The 15074-nt window shown below is 42.6% G+C and overlaps 1 pseudogene; it reads left to right on the forward strand.

Moving 5' to 3' along the window:
* Positions 1-6640: 6640 nt before the first annotated feature.
* LOC125360220 lies at positions 6641-10659 on the forward strand (annotated as a pseudogene).
* The last annotated feature ends 4415 nt before the right edge of the window (positions 10660-15074 follow it).

Below are 15074 nucleotides of genomic sequence, written 5' to 3' on the forward strand. Positions count from 1 at the left end.
AGTACAAAAGTGTATATGTGTTTTGAACATGGAACATACAAATCTGGTTAGGATGGGGCTGGGCAACAAGCCTTGATCCTCTAAGGTCCCTCCATGCTGGGAGTGAAGTACAACTCTGAAGGAAGGGGGTGACAGCACTCGGTGGAAAGGAAGAGGAAAGCAGTGAGCTGGTCGGTGGCAGAGCTCGTCACTCTCTGACATGTTCCCCCTCAAAACACTTGGATGAGTGGATTTCCCTGTGGGGGAACTCACTAGGAGCTGGGTCATGAGAACTTAAATCCAGAATGAAAATGAGACGATGACCTTTGACCTTTCCTAACCTACCAAACTGATTCCAGTCAACTCTATCTCTGAAAAACCAGTAGGGTTTAGCTGACTTATGTGTGTCATTACGTCAAAGGCTTTCAGGATTTGTTTAGCATGTCTGAGACCCAGAGCCTCAATAATAAAATAAGGGAGTAGGTCTAAATAAATGGTTTTGGAACTCGGGGTCACTGGCTGATGTGTGGCAAGTGGTGAGGGAAAGGGAGTAGTTGAACTATTTCCAAAATTTGAAAGTGCCTCATTGAAATCGTCCATTTGCCTCCACCCCAGAATCCTACGCAGTCGTTCCAACGCCCTTTGTCCCCGTGTAGCTAGAGTCACGACCACTCTGGAAAGACAAGTTGTCTCTTGCTGATCAGAGTTCTACTTACTAGTCATCTATTATGTCTCTGGTAAATGAAATTCAGAAACTGAAATCATTTCCTTGAAAGGGTGCTTAAGCAGATAACATATTTTAAAATGGAAGGTCTCTGGGAGAAAAGTAATAGCAGCTGACCTGGGGATTGAACTCAGGGCCTTGCTCTTAGTTGGTATTCCTGCTCAAAGCTGGTACTCTATCACTTGAACACCTTCTTTTTGGCTTGCTAATTGAAGAAAGACTCTTGTTGACTTTCAAGTTGTACTGGCTTCAAACCTGTATCCTCTAGGTCTGAGCCTCCTGAGTAGCTAAGAATACAGGCTTGAGCCAACGGCACCTGCACAGCAGCTGTCCTTTGTGGTCACAAGCCTCAAAGCCACTGCAGAGATGACCTTTGAGTTCTGCTTAGACTACAGCCCCTCAGTCCAGCCTCTGAGTTCCCCAGTCACCTCAACTCTACCAGGACACATTTCTGCTTCTGTAACATCTGCACCAGTGGTTTTCCGGGCAGCTTCCTCTCATCAATACTTCACCAGCAGTTCCCATCTCCCAGCAGGGCTAAGCAGCTATAACACCTTGAGCTTCCAGAAAACCTTGTTAGTACTCTAGCTGTAGAAGACATGGAGGAAAATTTTAAAACCTGAGAGAAAGCAACCAAGCTTACCTCTTACCCTGCAGAATGGGGATGCTATGCTCCAACTCTGGAAGCTGAGAAACCTTAATGGCGATCCCAGGACGTTTACTTACCAGTTTCATGTTGCCTGCCTCAGTATTCTCCTCCTTCACACACAGAGAATAAGAATTCCTTCAAGGTAGTGGTATTGTAAGAAATAACAGCATGTGTACATGTGAAGCTCCTGGCACACAGTAAATATCAAATAAAAGCAGGTCTTTTCTTTAGACACTTTGGGAAATATTCATATATATTAGATGTGAAAGCAGTTGCTGACATCATGAAAAGTAGTGGGATATGCCTTGTGCTGTGTCATTCAATAGAAGAGACCTATCTTCAAAATGCCCTCCACCTTCCTACTCACCATTTCTAGGTAGAAAGAGAAAATGGTTGCTGCACTTAGAAGAGGAAGAAAGAAAGAAAGAAAGAAAGAAAGAAAGAAAGAAAGAAAGAAAGAAAGAAAGAAAGAAAGAAAGAAAGAAAGAAAGAAAGAAAGAAAAGAAAGAAAGAAAGAAAGAGAGAGAGAGAGAAAGAAAGAAAGAAAGAAAGAAAGAAAGAAAGAAAGAAAGAAAGAAAGAAAGAAAGAAAGAAAGAAAGAGAGAGGGAGGGAGGGAGGGAGAGAGAGAGGGAAGGAGGGAGAGAGGGAAGGAGGAGAGAGAGAGAAAGAAAGAAAGAAAGAAAGAAAGAAAGAAAGGAAGGAAGGAAGGAAGGAAGGAAGGAAGGAAGGAAGGAAGGAAGGAAGGAAGGAAGAAAGGAGAAAGAGATTTTTTTAAATTTGTCTACTTTCAATTCCTTCCCGATCTCAGAAATGCTTTGGCTCACAAAGTTTTTATTTTTAAAAAAGTATGAATTATAGCTACTAGTGTTTCTTAAATCCAGTGAACTACTTAACATAATGTCTAATTACCATTCAGAGCAACAATAGTTACAGATGCCATTAAATACAAATGCAACTAGTCATGTAGAAGCTTTATTTGATTATACCAGCAGTCTGTATCATATCTGTTCACCTATGTTCACATATCATTGATGGTCTCCATTGTAGCTGCTTATCTGCTAGCAATCTGAAACAAAAAACTCAGTCTATTATCCTGCTTTTTCAGTTACCACTATTTGAGTGGGGAAGGGAGAGATGTTTTGCAAGATGAAACCATTGCATAACAGAACCCACAGTTTGTCCAATGCACGGAACAGAATCTCATACTTGTTTGAAGAAGTTGACATGGTTACCCAGAAGAAGAAGATTTCGCTTCCCCAGTGGAACACTACCATAACACCTGCACCATGGCTAATTAGTAACTGGCTAGTATACAACACTAAGGAACTAATCTAATCTCTCTTTTTGTTTTTGGCAGTCTTGGGGCTTGAACTCTGGGCCTGGGTGCTTTCTTGAGCTCTTCAGCTCAAGGCTAGTGCTCTACCACTTGAGCCACAGTGCCACTTCTGGTTTTCTGGTGGCTAATTAGAGACAAGAGTCTCATGGACTTTCCTGCCTGGGTTGGCTTTGAACCACAGTCCTCAAATCTCAGCCTTTTGAGTAGCTGGGATTACAGAGGTGAGCCATGGCACCAGCTAATCTAATCTCTTTATAAGACTATCTTCCCCATCATACCTGCCAATGATGAAACTCAAATAAAAACAAATGCAGATTATCTCTCCCAGATACTTACCCCAAATCAAAGTCATTAAAAGATGGCTATAAAAAAAAAAGATGGCTATCTATTCACTCAGAACTTAGTTGTATGCTGTAAGTATTATGTTGAGAACTGAGGTGGGGGGGGGGGTGCAGAGGAGAATCAGTAAATGAGACAAAACAGATTTGTTGTGAGAGGAAACACACATTACCAAGCTAACTATACAACTTTGCATAATTGTGATTTTTTTGAGACAGAATGTCACTATGTTGTCTCTGCACTGTTAGACCCAAGTGATCTTCCCACCCCAGCCTCAGTAGCTGGTATTATAGACAATATCCTATTGGTGATAGTTGCTATTAATGAGAAATAGGAGATTTGTTAAAGCATCTAATCTAGACTGGAAATGTTAAGAAGCATGGAAAGAGGCATAGAGACTCTTGACAAAAAGATTGGGAAATGGGGTGACTCTGAAACAAGAGTAGATTTGTACTGGTTCATAACACAGCTCAACCCTGTTCAGGTTCTCTTCTTCATTCCATCTGTGTTCTGAGGCAGGAAGAAACACAAACTATTTGAAGAACTAAAACAAGTCACAGAAGGTGAAGGACATGAGAGCAAGAGGTATTTTAAGATGAGCTTGGAGAAATAGGCAGGGATCTGATCATTCAGGGATGGTTGGCTGTTCATAAAAATTTTAGGCATGAACACCAAGTGAAGCCATTTTGTGCTATTTAGTAGAAAAGAGAATATATAATACCCTGTGCAAACAACACCCAAACCACTCAGGGGCCATTTGCTTTTGGTTCAGATAAAAGGAAATGCCAGTCTTGGTATAAAACAGCCATAAATAGGAATTGAGAGTTTGAATATTCCGTCCTTATGTAGGTGATCGTGGGGGACAGCCACAAGGAATCCCAAGAGTTCTGGCTTGAGCAATTGGGTGGAGGAGAAACAGGATTGAAGGGCCAGGTGATGTGTTCTCCATTGATCCTGCTGAGCTGGACATGTCACTAGAAGATGAATGAAAATATCCAGTGTCCTGAAATGGATATTGCTATCTGGCCTGGAAGTGAGTCCACCAAGTGTTGCTGATTCTTAGGGTCACGTCAGGGTGGATACCATTACCAAGGCAAAGACTATAGAGTGGAAACCCAGGCCAACTCCTAGAAAGCCCAGATATTAGTCAATCAGAGCAGGAAATGCAACAAGGGAGCCCATTCAAGGGTCAGGAGAATGTGGCATCCAGAGGACCAGGAACAAAATTGTTTCCAGAAAGTGGTCATGGCTGCAGGAAGATCACATCAGGTAGCAACCGGGAGTAGGGGGGGGGAGGCGGGCACTGCTGACCTCACAGGAGTGATGGGGGGGATGGATGGGGTTACCCACGGGGAGAGAGGATGAGAAATAAAGATAGCCCTTCCAGGACACTGGCCCGAGAGGGGAAGTCAGGCCATTAAAAAGACAGAGGAGCCAGGAAAATGGATAAAGTCAGGTTCTTCAGAAAGCAGGGTGGGTGGAGTGGGATCCAGGCAGAGGAAAGAACCTGTGAAACAATGAGACCTCTCCACTACACAATGACAGGAAGGTGGGCACAGAATAGGATGGTTGGGAGAATTATTGTCAGAAAGTTGAGGTTTGTTTCCATCATGTGATTTGCTTTTTTTTTTTTTTTTTTTTTTTTTGGAGAAAAGAATACCAGGAAGTTTGAAGGAAGACATGAAGATGGGAAGTGATGCTGGCCAAGAAGTTGGAAGCAAACAATTCCAAAGAAATCTGTAGATTCCCAGTATTGAACCCAGAGCCCATAGGTGATCATGGGTGGAACTGGTATGAGCAATTGTGTCCAGCTTCTCGGGATTCTTCCAACAGTCTGAGATGAATACATGGAAGAATATTTTGCCCCATGAGTATCACAAGAGGCCAGAGGACGAGGAAGAGTCTAACTGGAAACACTGAATAATGGGAACAGGAGTGTGCTGATAAAATGGGATGGTATTACTGATGGCATGGATGGGGAGTTCTTCAAGGAACAGTTGTGAGAGAGGATCTGAGTCACTCAGGGGAGGAGGTTCAGCAGAAGAGTGGAATGTCTGAATGAGGAGAATATGGAGGAAGAGCAGTTTTGAGGAATCATAAAAATCCAGGCGATAGAGCAAACAGCTGAGTAGAGGCAAAGGAAGCGGTCACTGTAAATACAGAAGTTACAAAATTGAGAAGCCACAAGTTTGTTTTTGTTTTGTTTGGTATGCGTGGGGTGTGTGTGTGTGTCTGTGTGTGTCTGTGTGTCTGTGTGTTTCAATATGTAACCCAGGCTGACATCCAACTCAAGATCTTTCTTCCTCTGTTTCCCAAGTGCCGTGATTTCAAGCATGAGCCACTGCAGCCAGCAAAACCACATTTTGGTCACCATGAGTCATCCCCAAGGGCACTAAAGTCCATCCAGCTCACAGCTAAAGAAGGGAGGTCAGTATGAGGCAGGAAAAAGAAGAAAATGAGATAACTGCTCAAATCACTTGTGAATGAAGGGTTGAGGAAGAAGAGATTTGAGCTTCCTGGAGCCTCTGTTGATCTTTTCCCAAGGGCTGATTTCTCAGTGTTTCACAGTCTGGGCCAATGGTCATTGTAGATCTCCAAAAGCTCAGAGAAGAACAAATTTAGAGTCTTGGGAGGACTTCCTGGTGGAATTTCCTAATCAATGAAAAGATTTAGGTACTTGTAAATATTTCTTACACCACTGAAGTCATTTTTACGTCAGAGAAAACAACAAATGCCCAAGCACTAACCACATGCACCCAAGAATCACTTAAATCAAAAAGTTTATTTTGGGCTGAGATGAATCATTGTGCAGCGACACATCCAACAGGGCCCCTCTCATAAATCTCCAATCATAGTCCTTTCCTTCCACATGTAGGGTTCTTGAGTCCTTGAGTGCCCTTGAACACAGTCTCTTTCCCACACAGCAGAGAGATGGCAAATCACATCAAGAAATAGTTTTCTCAAATCTAATATAGCTCTCTTGGTGAAAGTAAAAATCCTAATTAAAAAAAAAATCTCACCTCTTTCCTCACCATGACAAACCAGACTTTTCCCACAGTTATCTAGGCTGAGACATTTAAACATCAAACTTCCTGAGTTGTAATCTCAGGAAGAACACAGTGGTTAACAGCTGCCTCTCTGTAATGCTGAATGCGAGCTGGGGTCTACCAACTCTTTCTTAACAGTTTGTGGGAAGGGAGATTCATCTATGGCTCTGTTCCTGTGGCAAAAAATGCCTGAGAAAGTCAACTCAGAAGAGGAAAGATCAATTTGGCCCACCGTTTCAGAGATTTCAATCCATTAGTGCCCTGGCTCCATTTTTTCCAGGGGGGCCATTAGTGAGGCAGAACATCACGGCTGGGCAACCTGCTAAAGCAAAGCTTCTCCCGTTGTGGTAGCCACGAAGCAAAGAGAGACTCGTTTTATACCAATTCATTGTATACCAAAACTCTGAAACCCATTTATCCATAAATGGATGAACCTATTTGTGAAGTCGGAGCCCCTCATCATCTAATCCAGAGGACATCTCTCCCCCTCCTCGCAACACTGCCACACTGGGGACCAAGACCACAACACATGAGCTTTTGGTAACTATTTAAGATTCAAATCGCAATGCCAAGTAAGAACCGAAATTAAGAGTGTTTAGAAGACTGTAGCAATTTGGCATGGTAATTTTGAGTGTTTGTTCAATTGACTTATTTAAAATGTTGGTGGTATATATCTTCGTGATATGTTCATAATAACTCTTTTCATTGCGTCTTATAAAAATGTTGACTCTTCACGGATGGAATTTTCTTCTTTTTAGGGTCTGGTTTTTAGCCAAGGATGGATTGAGAAACACAGGTCTTAATCATACTCCTTGACATGCTCCCAAACTCTTAGAAACAATCTTACGCTGGAAGAGTTTAATTTGGAATGAGAGAAATGTTTGTTTTGTATATCAGCTCACCCCATTTCAAATTCCCACCCTACCACTTAACGTTGCTCTCAGGAAAGTGGCTCATTTCAACTCCTTATGTGAAAATAGGAATAATAATCCTTAACCTACAGATCTGGGCCGAAGGTGACAAGACACCATTGCTGTGATTCCAGCGCAGGACAAGGCCCAGCAATGAGTGCTGTTAAAGATCACAAACCCATTGCTCAGTGAGACTCTCAGACCCCCAACCATCAACCAATCACAGATACCCTAGTATAGTCAGCACACACACACTGACTAGGATCTGCAAAGCTAGTGGTCCCAGGCTTGCCCTCCCTACCCTGGTTTCCACCAGACCTAAAGAACGTAGTACCTTAACTGGGGAGGAAATAGTAGCTGCTGTTCCCGTTCTGTTCTCTCACGACAAGAAACCTTAATTTTGTTAAGGTGCTAGGCATGCAGAGGCTTCCAGGGAGAGGTTTCTGCCTGTGGCAGCTCCGTTTCTCCTGTCTCGTTTCTGATTGATGAATGATCTCCTATAGCATCTGGTCAGTGAGACAGGAATAGTAATACAAGTCTTGAGGACTGAAAAACCAAAGGAAAACACTCTCTCTTGCTTTGGGGTTTTATTTTGTTTTTAGCATGGAACTTGAACCCATTTTTCTTGCTCTTAAAAACAAGGATACAGCGGGGCACTGGTGGCTCATGCCTATAATCCTAACTACTCAGGGGGCTGAGATCTAAGTGTTCAAAGCCAGCTTGGGGAAGGAAAGTCCATGAGACTCTTATCTCCAATTAACTATCGGAGAGCTGGAAGTGCAGCTGTGATTCAGGTGGCAGAGCACCAGCCTTGAAAAGCTCAGGAACAGTGGCTAGGCCCTGAATTCAAAACCCAAGACTGGCACCAAAAAAAAAACAACAACAACACAAAAACCAAGGACAGTAGGCTTCTTTGTGCCTCTAGATGTTCACCTTTGAAGCTTGGACTTGCTGAAGCCTTCTGGGAACTATGAGCAAACTAAGAGTAAGAGGAGGAATCAATAAGCAGAAAAGAACAACTGATGGGAACAAGTAGAACCTTGATGACTTCGCTGAGCCCACAATGTAACCATTCGTAGACCTGCCTCTGCATTTTCAATACGTGAGACAAATCATTTCAACATGCCAGATAAATCATTTTCCTTCTGATTAAGTCACTGTTAATTAGGGCCAGGGTTACATGTAACCAAAAATATGTACAAAAAGAGATAAGTGAACTGTCGAGCTATCGGTCTGGGGCTTCCCCCACTCCTTTCCTCCTTCTCAGCAGCTGAGTCACCTCTAATTCACCCAGTGAACCCCCAACTATTGGAAGGAGTTCAGGAGGCAGAGAGTCCATTTGCTTTCATTGCAGATCATGGTGAAACCCCTGGGTTTTAGTAAATTCTCAGGCCAGCCTCCATCTGATCGTCTTCCCCGGCTTCAGCTAAGGACACCAGCGCTCCACAGAGCTGATATTGAATGTGAAGGAAAGAAAGGAAGGACACATGCTTCTGTGCCTGGCCATGTCTGCCACTTCCACGGGCTGTACAGTCCTCTCCCTCACTCCTGAAATGAATCCTCCTTTCCAGCTCTTTCCCATCGCCTAAGGCCCATCTCAAAACCCTCATCTTCTGTGAAGCCTTCTACCACAATGCAACAGCCTACTCTTTACTCCACATTTAAACACCTGGTGATATTCTCCAAGGTTCTGCTCCAATAGTTCTCTGGGAACTTGGCATTGTCTCCCAAATCTGACTGTCCATCTTGAGAGTTCAGGCCTGGATCATTAATAACGCCAAACACAAAATGACATTGAATAAAGGCTTGAGTTCAATGAAAAAGTCAACTTCCTGACAGCTATAAAATCACAGTCCTTTGGAGTTGGATCTTCAAAGGTTCTCCCCCCCCTCTTTCTCTCTCTCTCTCTCTCTCTCCTCTCTCCTCTCTCTCCTCTCTCTGCCTCTGTCTCTGTCTTTCTCTCTCTCTGCCAGTTCTGGGGCTTGGACTCAGAGCCTGAGCACTGTCCCTCCCTTCCTTTTGCTCAAGGCTAGCACTCTACCACTTGAGCTACAGCCCCACTTCCAGCCTTTTCTGCTTATGTGGTGCTAAGGATTCGAAGCAAGGGCTTCATGCATGCTAGGCAAGAACTCAATCAATAAGCCACATTCCCAGCCACTGCCCCCCCAAAAAAAGGCTCTCTTACCTGTGATCCTATAGAGAGACCTGTAGCTCACACTCCAATGTTTGTGATGAAGCAGAACTCATTGCTGTGCCTGCCACCTGTTTCACTTCTGGACAATTCATGTGATTGGAAAGAACTTTCAATTTTCCCTATCAGGTCCAAATGTGCTCCCCTGTGACTTATCTCCAGTAGTTCTGGGATACAATCGTGTAAGAAAATCCCTTGTATTCACACAACAGCCCTACACCATAGCTTGAAAGTCAGCTATTGCATCCATCCTAAATCTTTAGTTCTTCAAACTAAATGTTTTTCATCCAATTATTCTGTATAGGTGTAGTTTCCAGAATTCATTCCATATTTCCCCCATGCATTAAAGCCGTGTTTATTATTAATGAAATACATGCTGACTGAATTCCTTCTCTGTACCAGGCTCTCAGTAGGAAATCACATGTGAATCCTGAAGTGAAGGAGGGGAGACAGCTAAATAGTGAAAATAAGGAAGAAGAGGTGTCGCTGCTACCACTCCACTCCAGGAGTCATTGGCATAGACTGCTACACAAATCACAATTTCTGGAGTCGTACAACTCAGCAGACACGTCGTGGAGAAGAATAAGCAAATTCTCGATCAAGAAAGACATCTCTAGAAGAGAATTGATTTAAGCTGAGACTGGACATGTAAATGCCAGTTGATTAAAGAAACTGCTAAACCAGGGGAAATGCATATGCAAAGATGCGAGAGAGAAAAGCAGGGTGAGAAAGAGGGAATATGTGAAACGAGACTTGAGAAACCTATTCGGCTACATTAGAGGTTGATTCACACCCTAAAGCGGGTGGGAAGCCACTGAGGTTGCTAAGCAGGGAACTAACAGGGTCCTATTTGCATTATGGCTTCTGTGTGCAAAGTCATCTAGAAAGGAGACTAGGACAGAGGTTGAACTAATCAGTAATCCAAGTCTAAAAATGCATCAGACAGTAGCATGAGTCTAAGAAGTAGCTATAGAAATAAAAATTAAATTACAGGCATGTCTGAGCCAGCCAAGTAAAGATCATGAGCAAAGTTCAGTCTCCCAAGCTTAAAAATAAAAATTGTAGGGGCTGGGGATATAGCCTAGTGGCAAGAGTGCCTGCCTCGGATACACGAGGCCCTAGGTTCGATTCCCCAGCACCACATATACAGAAAACGGCCAGAAGCGGCGCTGTGGCTCAAGTGGCAGAGTGCTAGCCTTGAGCGGGAAGAAGCCAGGGACAGTGCTCAGGCCCTGAGTCCAAGGCCCAGGACTGGCCAAAATAAATAAATAAATAAATAAAATAAAAATAAAAATTGTAGACAATAAGCTATCACTGAAATTAAATGGTAGCAGACACGTCCAAGGACTATTACAGGGGATTGATTCTTTTATGAACCTTATGGTAGAGGAAAGTGTGGAGAAGGCACCTAATAGGCAACAGAATCATATTGCAATGGTAGTAATATAAGCAAATAGTGTCATATGAGAGGCCTTGGAATGAGTTTAATAATAAGAAATCCATATCCCTTCTTTCTGTAAGGACCTCCCTTAATATGAAACAAAAATTGGCTTTTATACATTTTCACATTCAACTTTTTAAAAATACACTTTTGTTGTAGTCAAAAAAGAAAAGTAAATTTCATAGACATATGTTGGAGCTAGTTGAAATGTAGAGCCAATTTGATTTGATGACTTCCTGGCTGAAGGAAAGAGAAATGAAGGACATCCTAGACCAATGGGTAAATGGAGCCACCGTGTACCAAGCCTGGAAACCTGGAAGGTAGATCCAACTCTTAAAAGAAAAACAAAACACACACACACAAAAAAAAAAAAAACAGAATAAGGAAGAAGATGAGCAGTCTAAGTTTGGGTAAACCTAGTTGAAATGTTTTTAAAATACAAACGAGAGACATCTAGTTGGATACTAGGACATTTCTCCACAAGATTCTAGAATAATTAACATATATGAGTGGTAGCTCAGGAAAACAACACATAGAATGAGAAGAGAAGAAGGTTTAAACAAAAAAAAAAAAGCAATTATTTCCTAGGCAAGTTGAGATAAAGTCTCACCAATGGAGGCCAAAGAGGAAGAGCTAGAAGGATAAAAGGAAAAAGAGAAGTATGCAGTGATGGAAGCCCAGGAAAGCAGGAAAAGCCAAGCATTGCTGTGTGTCTTCTAGCTATGCCTGACCTAAGTGGGCCAGGACAATCACCCTCCTCTAGAACTATCAGTGATCGCCATTATGTGGCCTTTTTAGCAACCATCACACCATATTGTTAGCTTATATAGGCTGTGAGTATAGTGAGCTGAACTGTGTCCTCCAGAAGTTATATTCAAGTCCCAACCCTCTGGACCTCTCAGCTTTCCATTGCTAGGACTGAAAAACATTCATCTCATGCTCCCCGGTAGTCATCTTACTCCAATTAGACCTCTTCTTCTACACTTTACACACACACACACACACACACACACACACACACACACACACACACACACTAGCATTCCATTCAATCATTAACCTATCAATGGATTAATCCACTGATGAGATTAGAGCCTCTGTGACACAACCACTTCCCTAAATCTCTACCTGTAAACATTAATGAACTGGAGACCAGGTCTTCAATGCATGAGCCTTGGATATTTCAGATCCAAACCATCACACCTGAAGTCAGGTAAAATCCTAAAATATTATTTGAATTTAGGCCAAATTACTCCCATCTTACCGTTCTTCTTCATGCACTGAGGTTTCTTTTTTAAATTAAATTCACGGCCTATGCTCATCCATGCATTATTTACTCTTAGGTATTTTGACAGCTCAATCTGGTTTTACATAAACTAGTCTTTTATACCTTTTCCCAAGTTGACTGTGCTAATCAGACTTCTGTTAATTGGGTTGTTTTTAATACTTGAGATAAATCAACTTATAAACAGGAAAGCTTTATTTGGGCTCCAGGATGAGGAAGTTTCAGTCCATGTCTGTTGGATTTATTTCTTTCAGGCCTCTGGTGAGGGAGAAGCACATCACAGAAGGAGTGAATATGAAAAAAATATTTTTAATTGGGTTTAAGTTATTACAGATATTTCACAGTATATATTTTAACTTTCACAATGATGAAAATTGTCGTTCTACTCTACATGGCTTACAAAGTCTATGAACTTTAACAATAAAATCACTTTCTCCATTTCAGATGATACGTAGATTATGATCCTTTTAGCAACATCTGTTTAGCAACATCTGTTCCTTCCTTCACTCACTCCTTCCTTCCCATTCCCACTCATGAGTTGCTTAGTTCCCTCCCATCTGTGTCCAATGTAGCAATGGTCCCCTCTGCTATATTATTATTATTATTATTATTATTACTATTACTATTCTCACACTTTCCATTCATTCTGTGTCCTCTTTGCTTTTTACTGTATTTTGGTATCTTGAGACCTGTTTACTTTGTTGTATCTCTTTGCATTTTAATTCTAACACCCATATATCAGGGAGGCCATAAGCTGTTTGTCTCTCTGTTCTTGGCTTGTCTCACTCAGCATGATTTGTTCTAGTTCCATCCATTTTCCAGCAAGTCCATTATTTTGTCTTATCTAATAGCAGTGTAAAATTCCATTGTATATAGGTACCACATTTTTTTTGAATCCATTCCTCTGTAGTGGAGCTTCTGGGTTATTTCCATATCTTGGCTATTGTGATCAGTGCAGCAATGAACGTGGAGGTGCAGCTGTCCTTGTCATATCCTGGATCCTGTTGTTCAGGATAAATGCCTAGGAGTAGTATGGCTGGGTTGTAGGCTAGGTCTATGTTTAGTTTTTTGAGGAACCTCCAGACTGCTTTCCAGTGTGGTTGTACTAGTTTACACTCCCACCAGCAGTGCAGTAGGTTTCCTCTTTTTCCACATCCCCGCCAGCATTTGTTGTTGTCTGAATTCAGAATATAGGCCATTCTTACTGGGGTAAAAGTGGTATCTCAGAGTTGTTTTTATTCACATTTCCTTTATGGCCAGGGATGTTGAGCATTTCCTCACGTGTTTTTTTGGCCATTTTTATTTCTTCTTCTGAGAAGTGTCTATTTAGTTCCTTTGCCCATTTAGTGACTGGTTTGTTAGGTTTGGAAGAGGTTAGTTTCTTTAGCTCTCTGAAAACAATCATGTTTGCCTCACAATGGTAAAGCAAAAAAAAAAAAGGAAAAAAAAAAAAAAAGGAAGAGCAAGAGCCTAGATTCTTGTAATACTCTTCAAGGTTATGCCTCTCAATGACCTAACTTCCTCTCACTAGGCCCCACCTTCAAAATAGTATCAAGCTGTGGATAGATCCTTTAGAGTAAAGATCTGAACTATAGCACTAATTGATAGAAGATAAATAAAGTGGCCAAAGCCATACCACATCAGATATTCAGCAAGGTTCTTCCCCTGGGTAGAAATTATACATAGTTCCATTTATCCACAGATGGGTCAGGTAAGGCTTTCTTGGGTGCCTTGATGAAATCCACAGAGAAAGTGTTCTGGAAATCCAAACCTACCAGTCCACAGACCCATGAAACCAGTGCTTTGTCTAGAACAGAATGATCTTCGATCGGCCCTCTTCTCACAAGGCAGGGGCCTGACAAAAGTGACTGGGTATTTTAAGATACCTTTAGTTTCTCTACTCTAGGCAATCTGCCCATTTGACCATGCCATTTTGCTCTGTTCTTGCTGAGGCAAGAACACACATTTGAGGAGCTTTGCAAAGACATGGCTTTGTGGCTTCTATAAAATGTACCTCTGCATCTACAGGCTCTCCCTGACTTCTGTGTCTCTCTAACCACAGTCCCTGTAAGTGGCATTCCCCGCCCTTAAGGATAGGACTTATGCAGAGAACCCTGAGCCCGGGTGTCTGCCACCTTCTCTTCTACCTGCTCACCTGCCATCTGGAAGGCACCAAGGAAAACAGAAGCCTTCCCTGTACAGCCCAAGAGTGAGTAGGAAACTCAGGCAAGGAGCGTGCATCCCTGGAGATCGGCTGCTGATGGAAGAAAGGCAGCAGAGAAGCTGAAGTTTGTTGAACAGTTGATGGGACCCAGGGGTCTCCATGTTTACTGCTAGAAACTGAAACATGATGCGAACTGCTATGTGGAGATGGGGAGGAGTGTGAGCCATCCGAATCCACCCCTGACCTGGAATGCAGTTTTGGATGGTTGATTTTGCTGACATGAGCAATTCCTGTCACTCATTTCCCCCATTGCTTCATAACACATGTGACCATCTCCTCCTCCTTGCCTTTCCACCACAGGAAAATACTATGTATGAAAATAAAGAAACAGTCCTCGTGTCAGAATCACAGCATCTTTGTTGCAGTATTATCAATCAAAAAAGGCTTATCTCGCCAACTTTAGTGTAGCCCCAAAGAAGAATGCCCAGTGATTTTTTTTTCAGATTTCTCAGATGCTACCCAGATACCAGGAATAACTAGACAGATAGTGAAAGGAACTAAAAGTCCAGCTTTACCACTGGGTGTATTAGTAAGATAACACTAGATGCCATCGCAGACACACCCTGAAATCTCAGTGGCTTGACCCCAACCGTTTGTTTCTCACTTGCAGAAGAGTGTAGGTGGAGACAGCCATAGCAAAGTAGGGCAGGAGGAACCTGTTCCTTGTAGCCAGCATGCTGGTGGCAGCTCTGTGTTCTAGACACCCCTCAAAACAGGAGGGACCCCATACCCCCAAGTGTGAATGTCAAGATTGGCATTGCCATACAGGACCCAAGAGTGAATGAAGGGGCATTTTATTCTCTCTGGAGAGAGCAGGCAAGGCTTCTAGCAGGTCCAAAAATGGCTCAAGAAAGGACAGGGAGGAATGGCAGACTTGGGGTGTAAGACAGTGGCAGAATGGGCGGGGTTAAAGATCCCCAGCCATAGGCTGGAACTTTGGTGGTTTA

Source organism: Perognathus longimembris, chromosome 11 (genome assembly GCF_023159225.1).
Source record: "Perognathus longimembris pacificus isolate PPM17 chromosome 11, ASM2315922v1, whole genome shotgun sequence".
Lineage (NCBI taxonomy): Eukaryota > Metazoa > Chordata > Mammalia > Rodentia > Heteromyidae > Perognathus > Perognathus longimembris.